The sequence below is a fragment of the Papaver somniferum genome, chromosome 6, assembly GCF_003573695.1.
Source record: "Papaver somniferum cultivar HN1 chromosome 6, ASM357369v1, whole genome shotgun sequence".
NCBI classification, from domain to species: domain Eukaryota; kingdom Viridiplantae; phylum Streptophyta; class Magnoliopsida; order Ranunculales; family Papaveraceae; genus Papaver; species Papaver somniferum.
In genome coordinates, this window is record NC_039363.1 from 178,077,970 (window position 1) to 178,097,447 (window position 19,478).

Sequence of the window (19,478 nt, forward strand, 5' to 3'; positions counted from 1 at the left end):
ATAGCAACAGCACGAGAATGTCTGTCGCCACCATAATAGAACTTGCTTTTGGCATAACTAACGTATTGACCAGAAGCAAGTTGATACATACCAAGCATCTCCTTCAAATGCTGCAAACTGTGAAGATTACCTTTACAGAAAATAAGAATATCATCCGCAAAGAGTAAATGAGTTGGCGCCACACCTTTCTTGCTCACCATATGGTGCATACTTTTCGCTGCAAACAACTTAGAGATATTGCGGCTCAAGACATCTTCAATAAGAACAAAAATCAAAGGTGAAAGAGGATCACCTTGACGCAAACCTCTAGTAATACTGAAAAAACCTTCAGGGCTACCATTAATCATAATAGAAATCCGAGCAGAGTTAAGAATATTAAGCATCCACGAACACCATGCATCAGAGAAACCATATTGACGAAAATCCTCAACAAAAAATTCCCAACTAACCGTGTCAAAAGCTTGGGCTATATCCAGTTTGAGGCCAACATTACCATGCTTCCTTTCCACACTAATATCATTGATTAGTTCCGACGCCAAAGCTATGTTTTCATGAATGTTTCTTCCCTTCATAAACACCACTTGATCCTCAGAAAACAATTTATTCAGAACTGTACCAAGTCTGGTAGCCATAATCTTTGTAATGATTTTGAAGAAGAAGTTGCTTAAACCGATTGGCCTATAGTCCTTAATAGCATCAGATTTATTATTTTTTGGGATTAGAACAATAAAACTAGAGTTAATGCCATTTGGAATTTTCCGCATCGCCCAACAGTTTGCAATAGCATTAAAAAGATCTCTAGAAATAATGTTCCAACAGACTCTAAAGAAAGAACCTGTAAATCCATCAGGGCCAGGTGCAGAATCCGCGCCCAGATCAAAAACAGCCTCCTTAACTTCATCCAAAGATGGAATAGCATCCATAAAAGCACTTTCAGCAGCTGAGATGCTTTCATGATCATATTCAAACAACTTTGGATCAATATGCACATCTCCACCATTGAATTTTGCACGGTAGTAATCAACAATGTAATCTTTTATTTCATCCTGCAAAAACAAAGTAGAGTTAGTAGAAATCTTCAATTCAGAGATTGTATTTTGGATTCTCCTCATTCGAATGGTGTTGTGGAAAAATCGAGTATTTTGATCACCATCTTCTAACCAACTAGTTCTCGATTTTTGCTTAAGCATAACTGCCAATTCAGTTCGCACCTCATCAACAGCTTTCCTGGCATCGACAACCTTCAAAAATTGCAGCTCACAACTAACATTTTGATCCAGAATATCATTCTCCTTATCAAGATTCAATTCCGCTTGTTTTAAGCGAAACTGAACATCCCCAAACACAGTTCTATTCCAAATCTTCAATGCATCCTTCAATCTCTTCAACTTAGACGTGAAAACAAAAGGAGGCGCACCATCAAAAGCAAAACCAAAAAGAGGGGAATGATCAGAGGAAATTATTGGCATAGCTTTGCACCTCCAATTAGCATACTTATCATGCCAAGCATCATTAATAACAGCCATATCATGTTTAGAAACGATTCTATGAATGTCACTCCGACAGTTAGACCAAGTATATTTCTTCCCAATAGCATTTGCTTCCACCAAACCATTGTCAGAGATCCAACTACGAAATTCATTCATATATATTTCTTTGATCGGCCTTCCACCCTTCTTTTCATCTAAATGCAAAACGCAATTAAAATCACCCAACACCAACCACAGAATAGAAATAAATCCCAACCCCAGTTGACGCCAAAGAGACCTCCTTACCACCGCATCAGAATAAGCATGCACAGCCATGATATAATTACAAGAAAAATCCAAAGTGATCGCTTGTTTTGAAGAAGATAGAACATTCGGCCTTGCCAGAGAATTCCTCCAAAAGACCCAAATGTTACCCCTCTCACCATTCACCTCATTAGTGATTACATCTTCACAAAAATCAAGCAAATTTAAATTCCTAACAAAACGCGTAGTGCAACGAACCCACGGCTCCGCAATACAAATCACATCAGGATTGTGCAAGCGGTAAATCTCACTCAAATTGGCCCTTGCACCATCTTTAGCCAAGCCTTGAGCATTCCAATAAAAGACACGCATTAATTAACTCTGTTCTTCGAAGGGCTTGCCGAACCCTGTCTGGAAGATTTACCGCCTCGTGTTTGAACTTGACTAATATTTGTCACAGTAATAGTCTTCTTTTTAGTAACTTTTGGTTTTTTATTTTTGTCAACCAATTCCTTATTCTCACACTCATCCAGTTCTTTGTTAGCAAGTAACTCCAAATTTCTTGCATCCTCTTCAACTACCCTGGAAGTATTTGTTGCTACCGTTTCCACCGCATCTGCAACTTCGTCATCAGTTTCAATAACTACCTCATCAATTTCTTCGGTCCCAGTTTCAAATCTATTAGAAAGAGTTAAGTTCTCTAAAGATTTAGCCGGAGTAGATCTTCTTGAAGTTTTAGTGGTGTCACTAAAACTAGCTTCATCATGATCATCCATAGGAGTCGAACTAGCAGCTGGGGAACAAGCTGCTACCGTAGTATCATCATGTTCATTATCAATAACATTAACCAAACTTGGCTGGGTTGCGGCATGTTGCAAATCTAAAACCTTCTTCTTCAAATTCTCTAGCCTTGTCTTAGCCACCTCTTGTTGAATTCTAGCAACTTCAGCATCAACCTCACGTTGCCGGGCTTTGTCTTTCATGGCCTCATGTTGTAGTTTTGAAAGTGGTAGTAAAAGTGTTCGTTGCTTGGACTCGTTTAGATTTAAAAACCAAAAATATGTACAAAATATGTGTCACAATGATCAAGAGACTGGGACTCAGGATTCCACCAATTCTTATACTCATGCGATTCAACTATCAATTCTAGACAGTTATAGCTTATAAATATCGACTTTTTTATTTGCCAAAAATAGATTTTGTAAAACATCAATTGTAAATCACAAGCATGGTGCATCAAAAGCTCTCACGTCTAAGCATACACCATCAAACGACATCACAACTAATTAATGAAAATCATAACTCAATTCATAATAGTGCAAATAGTCATAAAAGAATTAAATAAAATTACCACATGCGTGAAAAATGGCTTCCTCCATCATCCCAGTGTTGGGGTTTAGCTCATCATCAAGAAAACACACTTAAAATAATAAATCATGGCTCAAAAGGTGTTTTTATTGAAGAAATTATATGATACAGTGAACTGCGACCCACAGAAGGTGTCCAGAGAAGAACGATAAAAAATCACTGCTGTAAATAACGATACTTCACTGCTGCTGTTGATGCTGTTGTTTTAAGACCCTCCGATGTGATGAGTGCCAAATATTGTATATTTTTATCCCTTTTTGTTGGCATTTAACTCATCTTTTGCGCATTAATTCTACATTTTATCCCATATTCTGTATTTTCATTGTTTTCAAGAATAAATATTTTTATTAATTAATTTTGCATTTTTAGGTAGTAAATAAAGTTCGGATGAGTCGCGGAGCGAAAAAGAGCAGAAAAGTAGTGAAAAGCCGGGAGAAATTACGCAAGGAAGCCGCGAAGAATGGTGCGCACAACCTCATTTTCTACACACAAAAGCGCCTCCGTTCTCAGCCATCAGATCATTTCTCAGAAGCATCCGACGGTCGCTCCTTCATAGATCATCAAAATCTGATGTCCCTACCGAGCACCACAGCGCTGAAATTCCAAGCCTTCAGATTAGATGGTAGTTGAATCCAACGGTCGCTCCCTTGCTGCGCATCGAAGTTTGATATACCCGCCTAACACTACAGTACCTAACTCCATCAAGTACCGTTCATTTTGTTGTATCATATAATCCAACGGTTGCTCATCGCTTGCCTCCACATCACCGTCCGATCTACCTACCAGCTTCGCATCCAGTGACTCAGCATCGCAGAACATCAAACTCGATACGCCCGACTCACACCCTAGCGACCGAACCTATACCAGCTAACCAAACACGCCTTCTCTGCCAAACCATCGAGCTCACCCCATCTCCTTCCCCATTCCCTCTGCAGAAACCATGTCCGCCACCAGCTCCGCCTGCCTCTGCCTCAACCACCACCACACATCTTCCAAAAAGCCATCATGGCTATCACCTACACAAAACGCATCATTCCCCTATTCTTCTAGCGGCCTATTGCATCAATTTCTCATCTCTCATCTCACTGAAACCCTAGGTGAGAAATTGATGAAATAGGTCGACCTAGAAACACAATTGAGGACAGGAGATGGACCAGGAGAAGCAGAGGAAGGATGGGTCGAAGAAAAGGAGCAGTTATCAGAGAAATTAGGTAAAAATTTTGTAACCCTAATTTTACTGTTTTAGGGATTTTTTGGGGAAGAGCATATGGAACCCTAATTCATAGTTTTGGGTATAAATAGAGGAGGTGTTGTATGTGTAGAGGGTGTTCTTGGGTCATCCGAGATACCCCCTAATTGGGTTAATTTCGTGTTTAATTTTAGTTTCCATTTCAAAGCAATTTCAAGTTCAATTTCAATTTCTGTTCATGTTCTAATTCACCACTAGGGTGAAGATGAAACCCTTAGCCTTAATGCTAGGATGTGTGCTTATTGCTACTGATGTATGATAATATCACTGTGTAGGATACAATTTTTGCTGATGAACAACATGTTGCTTTCACCTAGAATGTCAAGCATCCTAGGTAGTTAGAATTCCCCTATGTATGTTCACTTACTCTCAATTGCTTGTTACTGTGTTTTGATTAGTTGTTCTTTAAGCAGACAACTAATGCTTGCCTTGATTGAGTGATTGGAGGTAATTTATCCACTTAAAGAAGCTGAGTAGTGCAATAGTTAACATGATAGTATGGGCTGAGAGGTGAATTCTCAAACCCTAGTTTCCCATTCATCTGATTCACCATCTCTTCATTGCTGTTCAGAAATCTTAATCACAATCTTTACTTGTTCACACACTCACTGCCCATTATTCATCTTGCCTCACTGTCAGTTGCTGTTGCTTCAACTGTCAGTGTTGAACTTGCTTCAACTGTCACTTTTGTTGTTCTTGTTTAAAGTCTCATGATTAGTAATTTGCCCTGGTTAGTGTAATCAGTTAGAAATTGGTTACAATAAGAAAAATAGCACTTGCACCCCCTTGTCCCTGTGGAACTGACCTGTGCTTGCCCTGTGTTGCTTGCCGACACTGTGCACTTGCAGTTAGAATTTTTAGGACCATTTCTAGTCCCACCAAGTTTTTGGCGCCGCTGCCGGGGATTGGTGCTGTGTTTTTCCTGTTTCTTAGCTATTTTGTATTTCATTTCATAGCATTTGCATCTGCATCTGCTTCATTTCATTTGCTGTTGGACCTGCTGATTCTGAACCTGTTTTTCCTCTGCTGGGACGCCACCAAGGAAAAGAACCAAAACCCAACTGGGTTTTTGCAACAATATCAGAGCAGCTGGGCTGTGCTAAAAAGGTAAGCCTAAACCCATTCAATTAAGAGAACCCAACCTGTGGGCTTCCAAATTTTTAATTGTGGGCTTGTAATAATTAACCCAATTTTTTTGGGCTTTTTATTTTTCTATTTTGGGTTTGTAATTAATTATTTTTGGGCTTGTTGTTTAATTTGTGGGCTTGTATTTAATTTTTGTGAGCTTGTTTAATTTGGACTTGTATTTTGGACTCTGGGTTTAAACCCAGCTGAGCTTATAACTGATTGTGGACTTGCTTCCACTCAAAAGTGGACCTCGAAACCAAAGTTTTAAAACAAACGTCGGGCCTTAACCAATTGGGCCAAAATTAAACTTTCAAAATTAAAACTTGGATTTTCGTAGGCCGCAGCTTCCATTTCATTAGAGGCTTGCACAGTGGGCGTGCTCCCATTTCAAAAACCAAATTTTATTGTCTTAATTTTATTTTCTTTTAAAAAAAAAAAAAAAAAAAAAAAAAAAAAAAAAAAAAAAAACTTGCTCCCATTTTAAACCAAATCTTCTTTTTCTTCTATATCCCATCAAAACCAAAATTTTCCCATTTAAAACCAAATAGTGGGCTTTGTGTCATTTCAAAATGGACCAACCTCGTGCTCTCCATGAATACATGTATCCATCAATACAAATTCCATTATCATGTATTGTCTTACCTCAAACCAATAACCCTTTTAAAATAAATGCAAGCATGATACAAATACTTCCTATATTTCGAGGGTTCGATTCTGAGAACCCCTATACTCATGTAAGAGAGTTTGAACAAATTTGTCGGACTATGCAACCTGATCATTTGTCCGAAGACTCTCTGAAATTGCGTTTGTTTACATTTTCTTTAAAAGAAAGGGCCAAAACATGGTTTTACGGTTTGAGACCACAATCAATCACCACTTGGGAACAACTCACTAATCAATTTTTCCAAAAATTTTTCCACATCATAGGACCATCGCTATTCGTCAAAGTATCAATTGTTTTGTCCAATTGGATGAGGAAACTTTTTCACTATTTTGAACGTTTTAATGATTTGTTGAGTGAATGTCCGCACCATGGAATTGAGAAGTGGAGACTTGTCGTCATCCTCTATGAGGGACTAGACTTTAAATCTCGAACCATGGTTGAGTCTATGTGTAATGGTGAGTTTATTGATAAATCTGTGGATGATGCATGGAATTTTTTAGCCGAGATTGCAGAAAAAACCCATCAATGGGAATCCGTTAGGGAAACAGGAACAACACCACATGATATGAGTCACCCTCATGAATTAGAGTTTTATTCTTGTAATAGCTCCGACCTTAGGATTGAAAATTATCCTAGATTGCAAAATGCCTATCATGATGATGATGATGATTATGATGTTATGTTAGAAGAACATGTCTATACTGAAAATGTTATGGAACCTTTGGGTTCAAATACATTAGGCTTTCTGCCCCGACCTTAATGCATGATATTTCTTCTAGTATTCCATGTGATGTTTCCCCTGATGTGCCGATACATGAAAATAAATCTGTTGATGATGTTGATAATTCTGATTGTAATCTTGCCAATTTGATTGATGATGAGCATGATGTGACATGTGTAGATGAGTTAGAAGATTTTGATTTGATTGATAATATGCCTATTCTTCTACCTAAGTCACAATTGGTGGCCTTCCACCCAACCTAGATTTGGTTTGTGCCAATATTGTAAAACCATTTTTTCTGAAAATTCCTAATCTAGGATTGGAACTGTGTGCTTCCCAAGTCCTCTTGGACTATTTTGCTTCAAAATATAACACTTTTAAAGAGCCACAGTTGGAAATTGCATGTTTGCCCATCCCGAAAACAGTCCATTATGAGTTAGACCTTTTGAATCCTGAACCCCTAAAATTGTTAGATTTTGTGCTTAAAAGTGAACCTGTTGAAAAATTTTGGTTTAGGGGTAATTCATTCGGTTTTTCACTCTCATTCCCATTTAAGTCCAATTTTAGTGTTTTGAAACTTTCTTTGTCTTTACACTTTTTCTTTTGGGTTGATCCTCAACTCTTTAGATTGTTAGTGTATGGTGAATTTTTTTGTATATAATCCAGTAGATAAAAATTTTAAAAACCCTTTTGTTCCTTTTGTATATATTTTGCTAATCCAATATGATCTCGGCTGAAATATGTTGGATTTTTGCCCTGAATAACGGAGTTTTAATTCTGCTTTCGCCGAAATCGGGTATTCTCTCTCCTTTTACTCTACTCAGCATGTCCCTTTCCATATGTTGCATTTTAATTCTTTCCATATTTTGAAACATTGAGGACAATGTTTAGTTTAGGTTTGGGGGTATAGAGTAGATACCATGATAATTTGCCATAATTGAAAACGAACTCCTTCTTCTTTTTGAAAAAATTGAAAAATTCCAAAAAAAATTGAAAAATCAAAATTCAAAAAAATTAAAAAATTAAAAAAAATCATAAAAATGGAGCTCATTTACCTTGAAATGTTGACTCTTGTGCAAATATGTATTTTTATTAGGAGTCTTAGTCTAGATATTTAGGCACCCTGATTCTAGCACAATTCACATAGTGATAAGAAATTTACACGCGCACGATCTACCAATACATGTATGGCCTCGATCTTCAAGGTGTTTGATAGGAAGTTACGATTGCCAATCACTTTAGAATACTGAACGAAACTTGACTAGCTTGTTCTTTGGTTGGTTGGGATAGAAGATGGAGGTTACATTAAGAAAGACAACCATCGAATTTAACTGGGTGCATCAAAAAGGGCTACCTCTTGCAAAGTGTCATGTAATTTTTTATTTCCTTTTGTATTTTTATCAAAGATGTTTCCTTATACAGTTCAAAAAAAAAAAAAAAAAAATCGATGTATATATTCAGAAAAAAAATATCAGAAAAATCCAAAAAAATCAAGTATTTATCAATTCCATCATCTCTTGTTCCAAAAATAAAAAGAGATTTGTCAATGTAAATAAGAGTCATGTAAAGAGTTCTTTTGTGTTTCGTTGTAATAAGCAAGGAGGGTGTATGCCATTGATGTACAACGCGAGCAATTGTGAAATACCTCCAACTCATTCACAATTCTCGTAAAGTCCGGACAGCTAGCTAGATTTCGACCTCAGTTCTTAGCCTGAGAAACTATCTCTTGGTGATTAGTAGTCATGACTTCAGATCTTTCTTTACACATGTGTAGATACACTTTACACTCTTATCACATGTCCTTATTTGTTATCAGTGCTAGGATTGTGCCTTGATAGCTAGATTGACATCTCCATTTTGCTGTGAGCTTCTACTGTTTTGCACATGTCACGTTTGACGGAATATGAGCTTATATTTTGTCCTTAGGTTTTGTAGGCACACCTCTGGTAAACCTTCACGAGACTTCAACTCGTCCACTAGGGACACTTAGTGGTTTAAAAGGCTTAGTGCATACGCTAAATGCATTCGAGAGACCAGCGACAGTGGTATAGTTAGGATTTCCTTAGTTCTGTTTTACTTGAGGACAAGTAAAATTCAGGTTTGGGGGTATTTGATGAGTGCCAAATATTGTATATTTTTATCCCTTTTTGTTGGCATTTAACTCATCTTTTGCGCATTAATTCTACATTTTATCCCATATTCTGTATTTTCATTGTTTTCAAGAATAAATATTTTTATTAATTAATTTTGCATTTTTAGGTAGTAAATAAAGTTCGGATGAGTCGCGGAGCGAAAAAGAGCAGAAAAGTAGTGAAAAGCCGGGAGAAATTACGCAAGGAAGCCGCGAAGAATGGTGCGCACAACCTCATTTTCTACACACAAAAGCGCCTCCGTTCTCAGCCATCAGATCATTTCTCAGAAGCATCCGACGGTCGCTCCTTCATAGATCATCAAAATCTGATGTCCCTACCGAGCACCACAGCGCTGAAATTCCAAGCCTTCAGATTAGATGGTAGTTGAATCCAACGGTCGCTCCTATGCCTGTGCATCAACTCCCGATGATTCCGCCTTACACTACAGTACCTAACTCCATCTGGTGCCGTTAACTTCGTTGCACCTCAGAATCCGACGGTCGCTTCACACATCCTTCCATCTATCCGTTCGATTCCACTCAGATCCAATGATCAAACATCTCAGATTCGCCAACATCTAAATTTGATATCCCGCCTCACACAGTAGCAGCCTATACCTATACCCTGAACCCGACCCATTCTTCTCCTCTTTCTTTCTTCTCCTCCACCCGACAGTAGCTCTGCAACTGCAACTGCACCTCCCCTCTCTGCCATGCCGCTGTCGCTTACACCACCATCACCTCCACAGTTCTGCTACCACCACCAGTTCCATCACTGCCACTACCATCCCCAACACCCTAGCCTAGCTATTTTCTTCATCTCACAACCTCTGAAACCCTAGGTTTTGGGGTGAGTAAAATAGCTAGAAATTAGGGGACAATAGGAGAAGGAAAAGCATCAGAGAAACATCAAGAAGCATGGGTCGAGCAGAGGAAGCTAAATTTTGGGTAATAATTTAAACCCTAATTGTACTGTGTATTGATTGTTTTTGGGGAAAATGGGTGTAAACCCTAATTTGATAATTTGGGTATAAAAGGGAAGTGATGTAGGATGTTAAAACTTGTTCTTGGACTAGCCAAGTTACCACCCAATTTGGGTTAGGTTTGATTTTAATTTCACTTTCAATTTTAACCATTTGCATATTTTTCAATTGTTCACTGTTAGTGTCTTGTTCCTGTTAGTGTCTTGTTCCTGTTAATGTGCAATTTTAAATTGTTCCTGTTAATGTGCAATGTCTTGTTAATGTCTTGTTAGTGCCATCCCTAATTCACTGTTAGTTTAAATGCTCACTGTTAATGTTTAATTCACTGTCGTTTGATGGAATGCTAGGCTAGAAGCCTTTAAAGCACTGTTTTGATTGAGCAGTGGGGAGAAATTAGTGCTCATAGCAAGCTAATTTTCTTCCCACTCCATGTAATTGCTTAACTCTATTGCATTGTTGTGATTGTGCAATGGGAGGAAATTAGTGCTCATAGCAAGCTAATTCTCCTCCCATTCCATTGGTATGCCTTAGCTCTGCCTTAGCCTTGCTTCATTTCAGCTTCATCACATCTCTGCCCTTGGCCTTAGGCCTTGGTTCATTCTTGTTCTGTTTTGCTTTTGTTCACCCTGTTGTTGCTGTGTTGTTCATCTTTGTTTTGCATTGTTTGTTTCCCCTGCTGCTATTTCTTTTCCTGTTAATTGCTTCCTTTTTTTCTCTTGGCCTTGTGCTGCTGTTACTTCTTTTCTTGTTACTGCACTTGGCTTGCTACAACTCTGCTGCCACTTCTGCTGCACTGCTGCTGTAGCTGCTGTTGCTTGTTCTGCTGCAGTGCAGTTGGCCTTGCTGTGCAGCTCTTGATCCTGCTGCTGCCCTGCCCCTTCTTCTCCTGCAGCCAAGCAAAGGCAAAAACCCATTGAGCCCAGAAGCCCAGAGCACAATTTGAGCTCATCTGAAGACCAAAGCCAAAGCCCAGTTCATTAAGCCCAAATTCATTATTGAGGCCCAGTTCAAGACCAAGTCCAGGTTTGAACCAAATTCAAAAGCTGAGCCCAAAGCTCAATCAAAGGCCCAAAACCCATTAGCACTCAAAGCCCAATTTAAGCCAAAAGGCTTCTAAGCCCAAAGCAAATTTAGGAACCCAATTAGCTAGAAAAACACATTTCCAAAACACACCCAGTCTCTGTGGATCGACCCGTACTTGCACGAGCTACAACTGACGACCGTGCACTTGCGGTATTACTGTAGGCCCGCGTTTTCATCGCATCATTTTACACACTTTCCGGACCTGCCACGATGCTAGTCGTTGTCACTGTTGATAAACGACTGTCTTCTGGAGTCTGTTCATCGTGTTCTTCGTGCTCTTTAATGGCAGCAGCAGCAGCAGAACTCCTCCTTCCTGCAGCTCCTGTTCTTCGCTCCTCTAGCCTCTCTCTGGTCTCTGCTCGACCCCAAACCTCTTGATAACCTTTCTCTGACTCCTAAGGATGTTATTTATACACAGCAGCTCCCATAAATCTTCACGCAATCTCGCATTTAATCTTCACAGCACTTCGTATCTTTTCAAATATTTTTTTTTCTGTTTTATGAAGATAGTGTCCCCCAAATCTTCCCTTTCCTTTTACGCGGCTTATTAATCTCTGTTAAACTTCCCTGACTTGGATATATTCAAATCCTAGGAGAATATCTTCTCTAATTGCGCAAATCTTTTCCAACAGAAACGATATTATTCTCTTCTCTGTTTAAACTTTGATCCTATCTAACGGATTGTTTAGCCCAGGTTTTTCGATTATAACACTTGCATATGGTCTGTTTAGCTTAATCAGGCCTATCCCAATCAATTTCGGTGGTTGAATCTCTTCAGAAGCACATCAAAAATCGAAATGAAATATTACCAGTTCTTGCATGTGTTTTCCCTCCAAAATAGAGTTTGAAAATTTGAATAAGAAAAGGGTGCCTTTAGCGATTTTTTTGGGGCGTTTTCCGCACTTTCTCGGGGTTCCTCCGGGACTTTTCCGGGGTACTTCCGGCATACTTCTGGGGCGCTTCCGGTACACCGTCAACGGAGCTCCAAACACCGCATTTTTAACCAATTTCGCCGCAAAACCTTATTTTCCCAAAAACACCTATAAATAAATAAAACACCATAATGAGTACAAAAACGGGCACTAACAGTATATACAAATGAGATATATTAGACACATAAATGTGTCTATCAAATACCCCCAAACTTATTATTTGCTAGTCCCGAGCAAATTAAAACTACAAAATAAAATCCTAACTCACTTTCGCAGGCATCGTCGATTGCATTTAGCTTATGCAACAAGCCTTTAAACCCCTAGGTGGCCCTAGTGGCCGAGTTATAGTCTCGGGAGGGCTTACAAGAGATATACCCACAAAACCTTAATACTCCAGACCCTAGCTATCTACAACGAACCTTGGAAGGCACTAACGAATCTCCTTGGTTGGCATACTTATTGACTACAAGAGGAAGTACCCTGATGCGAAATTCCAATTGATGTACACGAGTTTGCACTCAAGCATACTAAAATTCATATATAAGTGACAGAGCTCTACTCAGATAGTTGCACTATGGACATCATATTCGGAGTCAAACTAATCACATGGAAAGATTAAGAGATAGATATAGAAAAACATATATGGTTTTGATGTTTACTAAGTGAACGGCGTTTCCCATATCTGTCTGAAGGCCTCCGCCAAAATGAACCTATCATATTGGATTGAGGTACTAGTCTGACTAATATCAACACACTGGCATATACAAGGGAACCAGTGGTCGATAACCTAACTCTAGGTCAACACAACTGGCATATACAAGGGTACCAGTGGTCGACTTTATTAAATTTATTCCTTTTGGTCAAATGGTCTGGTCTCAATTTTTTTTTTTCAACTTTTTTTTTTCAACTTTTTTTTGTAACTCAATCACTCTAATTCATCCTAGCATTGGTAACAACTTGAATCGTGGGCCCCACCTATCACTTAGAGAAACATGGTTTAAAAACAAAATAAAATAAAATAAGAATAGAAGTGAAGTGAAAAGGACTCAACGAGATATGGTGAAACTATCATGTTATTTCTAACACCTGATCTCTGTGCTTTTATGAATAGACTCTTTAGATGTTTCCATCTATTCAGATTGGTTCCTCAACTCCTACAACCAAAATGCTTCCATCCACGTAGATTGGTTAGTGCCATCCTAAATACGCATAAATTTCTAGGCTCTGGAGTTTATTTATTCATACTGCAACTAAAAAGTTTCTCCCATACCCCCAAACTTAAATCTAACATTGTCCTCAATGTTCTAAAGATGAAATTAAAAGCATGAACAAGGAGAAACTGTTACCATTTGAAGCAAAAGAGATAAGGAAAGATATTATCGTGTTGCATGAGATTGGGTTACCTCCAAAGAAGTGCTAAGTTTAATGTCTTCATCCAGACTTAGGAAAGATTAGTCACCTCGAATCATATAGTAACAGTCGAAATAACTGTGGGTCTTCAAAACCAAATAGAGATGACCAAAGGAAACTGCAATAAACCAAGAAAATGAACAAGACTAGCAACCCCTTACGTAGTTTCCTGATTAAGAAATTTATATCTAATTGTGGTTCAGGTTCAGGTTCAATGAAAGGGTCCAAATAGAAAATTTTCATTGGCTGCGTTTCTTCATAGGTGGGATCCGAATCATTAGGTGGGATCCGAATCCCCGGCAGCGGCGCCATTTTGTTGTAGTTTTGAAAGTGGTAGTAAAAGTGTTCGTTGCTCGGACTCGTTTAGATTTAAAAACCAAAAATATGTACAAAATATGTGTCACAATGATCAAGAGACTGGGACTCAGGATTCCACCAATTCTTATACTCATGCGATTCAACTATCAATTCTAGACAGTTATAGCTTATAAATATCGACTCTTTTATTTGCCAAAAATAGATTTTGTAAAACATCAATTGTAAATCACAAGCATGGTGCATCAAAAGATCTTACGTCTAAGCATACACCATCAAACGACATCACAACTAATTAATGAAAATCATAACTCAATTCATAATAATGTAAATAGTCATAAAAGAATTAAATAAAATTACCACATGCGTGAAAAATGGCTTCCTCCATCATCCCAGTGTTGGGGTTTAGCTCATCAAGAAAACACACTTAAAATAATAAATCATGGCTCAAAAGGTGTTTTTATTGAAGAAATTATATGATGCAGTGAACTGCGACCCACAGAAGGCGTCCAGAGAAGAACGATAAAAAATCACTGCTGTAAATAACGATACTTCACTGCTGCTGTTGACGCTGTTGTTTTAAGACCCTCTGATGCTAGTCGTTGTCACTGTTGATAAACGACTGTCTTCTGGTGTCTGTTCTTCGTGCTCTTTAATGGAAGCAGCAGCAGCAGAACTCCTCCTTCTTGCAGCTCGACCCCAAACCTCTTGATAACCTTTCTCTGACTCCTAAGGATGCTATTTATACACAGCAGCTCCCAGAAATCTTCACGCAATCTCGCATTTAATCTTCACAGCACTTCGTATCTTTTCCAATATTTTTTTTTCTGTTTTATGAAGATAGTGTCCCCCAAATCTTCCCTTTCCTTTTACGCGGCTTATTAATCTCTGTTAAAACTTCCCTGACTTGGATATATTCAAATCCTAGGAGAATATCTTCTCTAATTGCGAAAATCTTTTCCAACAGAAACGATATTATTCTCTTCTCTGTTTAAACTTTGATCCTCTCTAACGGATTGTTTAGCCCAGGTTTTTCGATTATAACACTTGCACATGGTCTGCTTAGCTTAACCAGGCCTATCCCAATCAATTTCGGTGATTGAATCTCTTCAGGAGCTCATCAAAAATCGAAATGAAATATTACCAGTTCTTGCATGCATTTTCCCGCCAAAATAGAGTTTGAAAATTTGAATAAGAAAAGGGTGCCTTTATCAATTTTTCTTTGGTGCCTTTAGCGATTTTTCTGGGGCGTTTTCCGCACTTTCTCGGGGTTCCTCCGGGACATTTCCGGGGTACTTCCGGCATACTTCTGGGGCGCTTCCGGTACACCGTCAATGGAGCTCCAAACGCCACATTTTTAACCAATTTCGCCGCAAAACCTTATTTTTTCAAAAACACCTATAAATAAATAAAACACCATAATGAGTACAAAAACGGGCACTAACAGTATATACAAATGAGATATGTTAGACACATAAATGCGTCTATCACCTCATAAGTCTTATAAGCTTCCATCTCTTGCATCTCCCGATTAGTATCATCCTCTTTGCGCAAATTATCTTGCACAGTTTCCTCAAGTTCTGCACCATCATTGCGCAAAACTGATTCAGCACCATCATTGCGCAAAACAGATTATGCACCATCATTGTGCATCACAGGCTGAGTCCCACCACTATAGTTGGCATCATCACTACGTTGTACGAATTGAACGACACCATCATTGTGCTGCACCAAGTGGTTAGCACCTTCATTACGAACCCCGGATAATGACGCACCATCATTGTGCGGCACGGACAATGCCTCACCATCATTGTGCATCTCTGATTCATTACCATCTTCACCCAATTTTTCACCAGAACTAGCACTATGCTCGGGGAAAATTGTATGTTTTCCAGTAGCCATCTCAAGAAATGAATTCTTCATTTTTTTTGGATCATCTCCAGGTTTTTTAGTTTGATATTTCTCCATGGTTGTAGGATCTTCTGGCACGTTCTTCTTACCTTTAGGAATTCGTTCTTTTTGCCAGAAATTCTTAAGATCGTCCATATCAGCTTCAATTGATTTTTTGATCACAGGGTCAGTTTCTTCATCAGCCTTGTCTTTCAAATCATCATACTTTTTTGTTCTACAATCAGACTTTTTATGGCCAATAGATTTGCAATAATCACAAAAACTTGGCCTATTTAAAATTTCATAATCTTGAACAAAAATTTCTTCATTCTCTTCACCATCAATCAAAATCCTTCCTAAAGGTTGAGAGAAATCTATGTCGACCAAAGCAGCAGCAAAATAACCATATTCATGACGCAGAGTACGCGGATCAACAGAAACCGGCTTACCAAGCCCTCTTGCCATTCGAAAAATCGTCTCTTCATCCCAAGACTCCATTGGCAAAGCCGTGAAACGAACCCAAACTGCAGCTCTAGTAATCTTATCCTTCCCAGGATCAAACATAGGCGTCCATGGATGAATTTTAAGCTGTTGAAACCCTGTTTCAGATTTGATCCTCCACGGACCATCATAGCTTACTCGTTTTCGATCATCTATTGTCTAGCTTAATAACAAAATATCCCTTTTTCCACTGAATAAATTGAACTGAGCCTGATAGTTTCCATTGATTCAATAAATCTTTTTTGACATCTTCGAATTTTAGGGTTTTGAAAAATATCAAACGCCCAACCAAACTAAATCTCCACACAGCCTTAATTCTAGCATGAGTCTCTCGCGGAATTTTAATCAAAACATCATTGTTTGTTGTAGAACGAATTGGAGGGTGAGAGAGCGTTTCAGCATCAATCCTTGAAAAAACTCTTCTTTAATATAGCCGAATAAGAGCCTTCCTTATGCGCTCCTTGATTGCCATATTCATGCAGATTCCTAAACGCGTTAGGATTGCCATCTTCATGCAGATTCCTAAACGCGTTAGGATTGCCATCTTCGTGCTGCTTCCCAAACTCGGTCGAATTAGGGTTCATAGTATTAGGGTTTGCAGCGTTATTCCTTGGGATATAGATGCTCTTTGTTCGAGATTGATTCCATATCCTTTTAGATTGATTATCTTGATGATTTCCTAAAACATGCGGATTATTGTCTTGATTTTGCGCCATTGAAGCGCAAAATCATAAGGAGATAAAGAACGCAAACAAAGAAAGGGAAGGAGAGAAAACCGGAGCTCCTTCTCGTGAAACCCTAGTTTTCGTAATTTTTCCTACTAGTTAATGGGAACCAGTATCATTTTGTGCGCCTTTGGTTTTTACTCTTTGGTCTTCATCATATAACCTACCGGCCGACCACGGATCTGAATTTACCTCATGATCTGGTTTTATATAGGGAAATAGACATCGAAATATGACCAAACTGCAAAATCATTAGATATTATTAACGACTAATGACATTATATGTTCGACAATTATAAACAAGTAAATAAAGTAAATTTAAAAGTGGGTATGAATATTTTACCATTAATATATGCGAAAAACTGCATCTCAACCGTGGCGGTCGTGACTCCCTTACTCAAGCCCCATAACATACGACCGTAAATCGCCGAACCCCAATCATAAGAATAGAGCACATTCAAATCCCTCGATATCAGTAGTCATTTAGTCTCGACAACATCGTTCTTGTTTGGGAAAAGCACATTCCTAAAAACCCACATCAAAAACCACCGAGCAATTTGTTTCTGAAATTCAACATCATTGTCTTGGACGACTCTGTGGTCAAGAGACATTTTAACCAAACTAGTCTTGATCCCTTTGAATCTAATCACAAGTTATTTTCTTAACACGACTATGTCTTCGGATCTAACTTCTATCACTCATACTACTCCTGATTCTTCTCCTTCCCTATTTTTTCTTGTTATAATTGTCGCGTCAATATATGGGAGCAAACAATCTATGGTTTGCGGGGCAAATTCATGTAATTCTTTAATAGTGATTTTGTTGGTAATAAAATGGGTTCTCCTTGGATAATATAGGAATTCCAGTAAGTTTTGTGAAGTCTAATGGAGTAAACCCAATAAACTAGGGAAGTGAAATGTATTGGTGGTATGCCACCACCTTTCAAATATACCACTAGTTAGACACTTGTCTTGTAGTTTCGAAAAATGTATTTTGAAAATAGATCCTGTTAGAGCATATCTCGGTCGACCTCGCATGCGTTGCTATATCAAGCATGTTTGTCAATGTTAGTGATCAAAACTATGAGTCTTGATTTCTAGTCTATTATAGTTGTCTCGGACTAGGACAGAAAAGCGTAGTTGAGCTCAAGGACTTCATGGCGATTCATTATACAACGACGAAGATCTACTCAAGGAACCATGGAACTTCATCAACAAAAAGGTATGTGGAGACTTGAACTTATCTATCACTCAAAAGTCTATCTATTTTATCTCCTACTTCTTATGAGACAAATAGTCGTATACTATATAGACTGGATCATACACATTTGACATTTCGAGCTGAGTATTCACCACTTATCTTTTTCTCGAAATCGTGTGTTGGTAAAGCGTTTCGCTTTGATCAAGTTTATCTTTACCTAGTGACGAAGGTCATGAAAAGTTTCAATTACTTTGAGAATTGCTCTGACGTGAAACCGTATGTGAATAACGGCTATATAACGTCCTCTGAGAATGTATCAATGATTGGAATGAGAGTTTAGATTACATAACCATGTATTCCTTAATCCGAACTTTTCGAACTTTGTTGATTGAGAGAAACCGGAGGAATTGGCTTTTCCAAGTCCGCGAACTCAGTTTGCTAACTCAGCCCGCGAACTAACGGAAGTTCTCTTGCCGAGAATTTCTGCTGGTATTTTCCAAAAACTCGTTTGCGTGTTTAGTCCGCGAACCTAGTCCGCGAACTGGCAGAAGTCTCTTTGCCGAGATTTTCTACTGAGTTTGGAAAACTCTGCCGGTTACCATAAGTCCGAGAACTTGTTTGTGAGCTTAAATGGTTATGATCTAAATATGTGCTATGAACATGAAACTTAAAATACTAAGGAGTGCTTTATGCAAACCGTGGCTATAAATTTGATGAGCCGATTCATCGAAGAATCATCTTTGTTTCAATTGTGTCTTGTGTAGTTACATAAGATCTCATAGAAATTGAACAACTCTCTAACTAATTCATTTGAGTCAATTGAACTAGTTTCGGTGAAGAAGAACTAGGTTAATATGAATTGCTCATATGGTTAACCTTTTGGGTTACTATGTCGAACCAACATACACGTACACGTTTGGGCATGGTTTTCACAAACCCAGTAAACATCTACCCAAGTGTGTGTGACAAGCTAAGTTTTCGATCTAACGGTTGAGAAATATTAACTTGAATCTATATCAGGTTTTCATCTAACGGTGAATGTGGATTGCTTTGTAACTAAGGAAAAACCCTGATTTGAAGGCTATATAAAGGAGACATCTAGCATTGTGAAAAACTAATCCCCACACGTCTGTGTGATACTAGTGCGCTCGCTAGAGTCGATTCTCCTTTAATCTTTGGTTTTCTTCTCTAAAACCAGGTTAACTACTTAAAGACTTCATTGGGATTGTGAATCCAGACCGACACTACTTTTATCGTAGTTGTGTGATCTGATCTTGTATCTTCTATCGTACGAGTACAATCTATTGATTGGCTTGACATCGTAAGAGTTCTCCGATAGGCAAGATAAAGAAGTCACAAACATCTTCGTCTCACTGTTTGTGATTCCTCGAAAAACCGCTTGTGTAGTCAAGAAAGATTGTTGAGAGGTGATTGATTAATCTAGG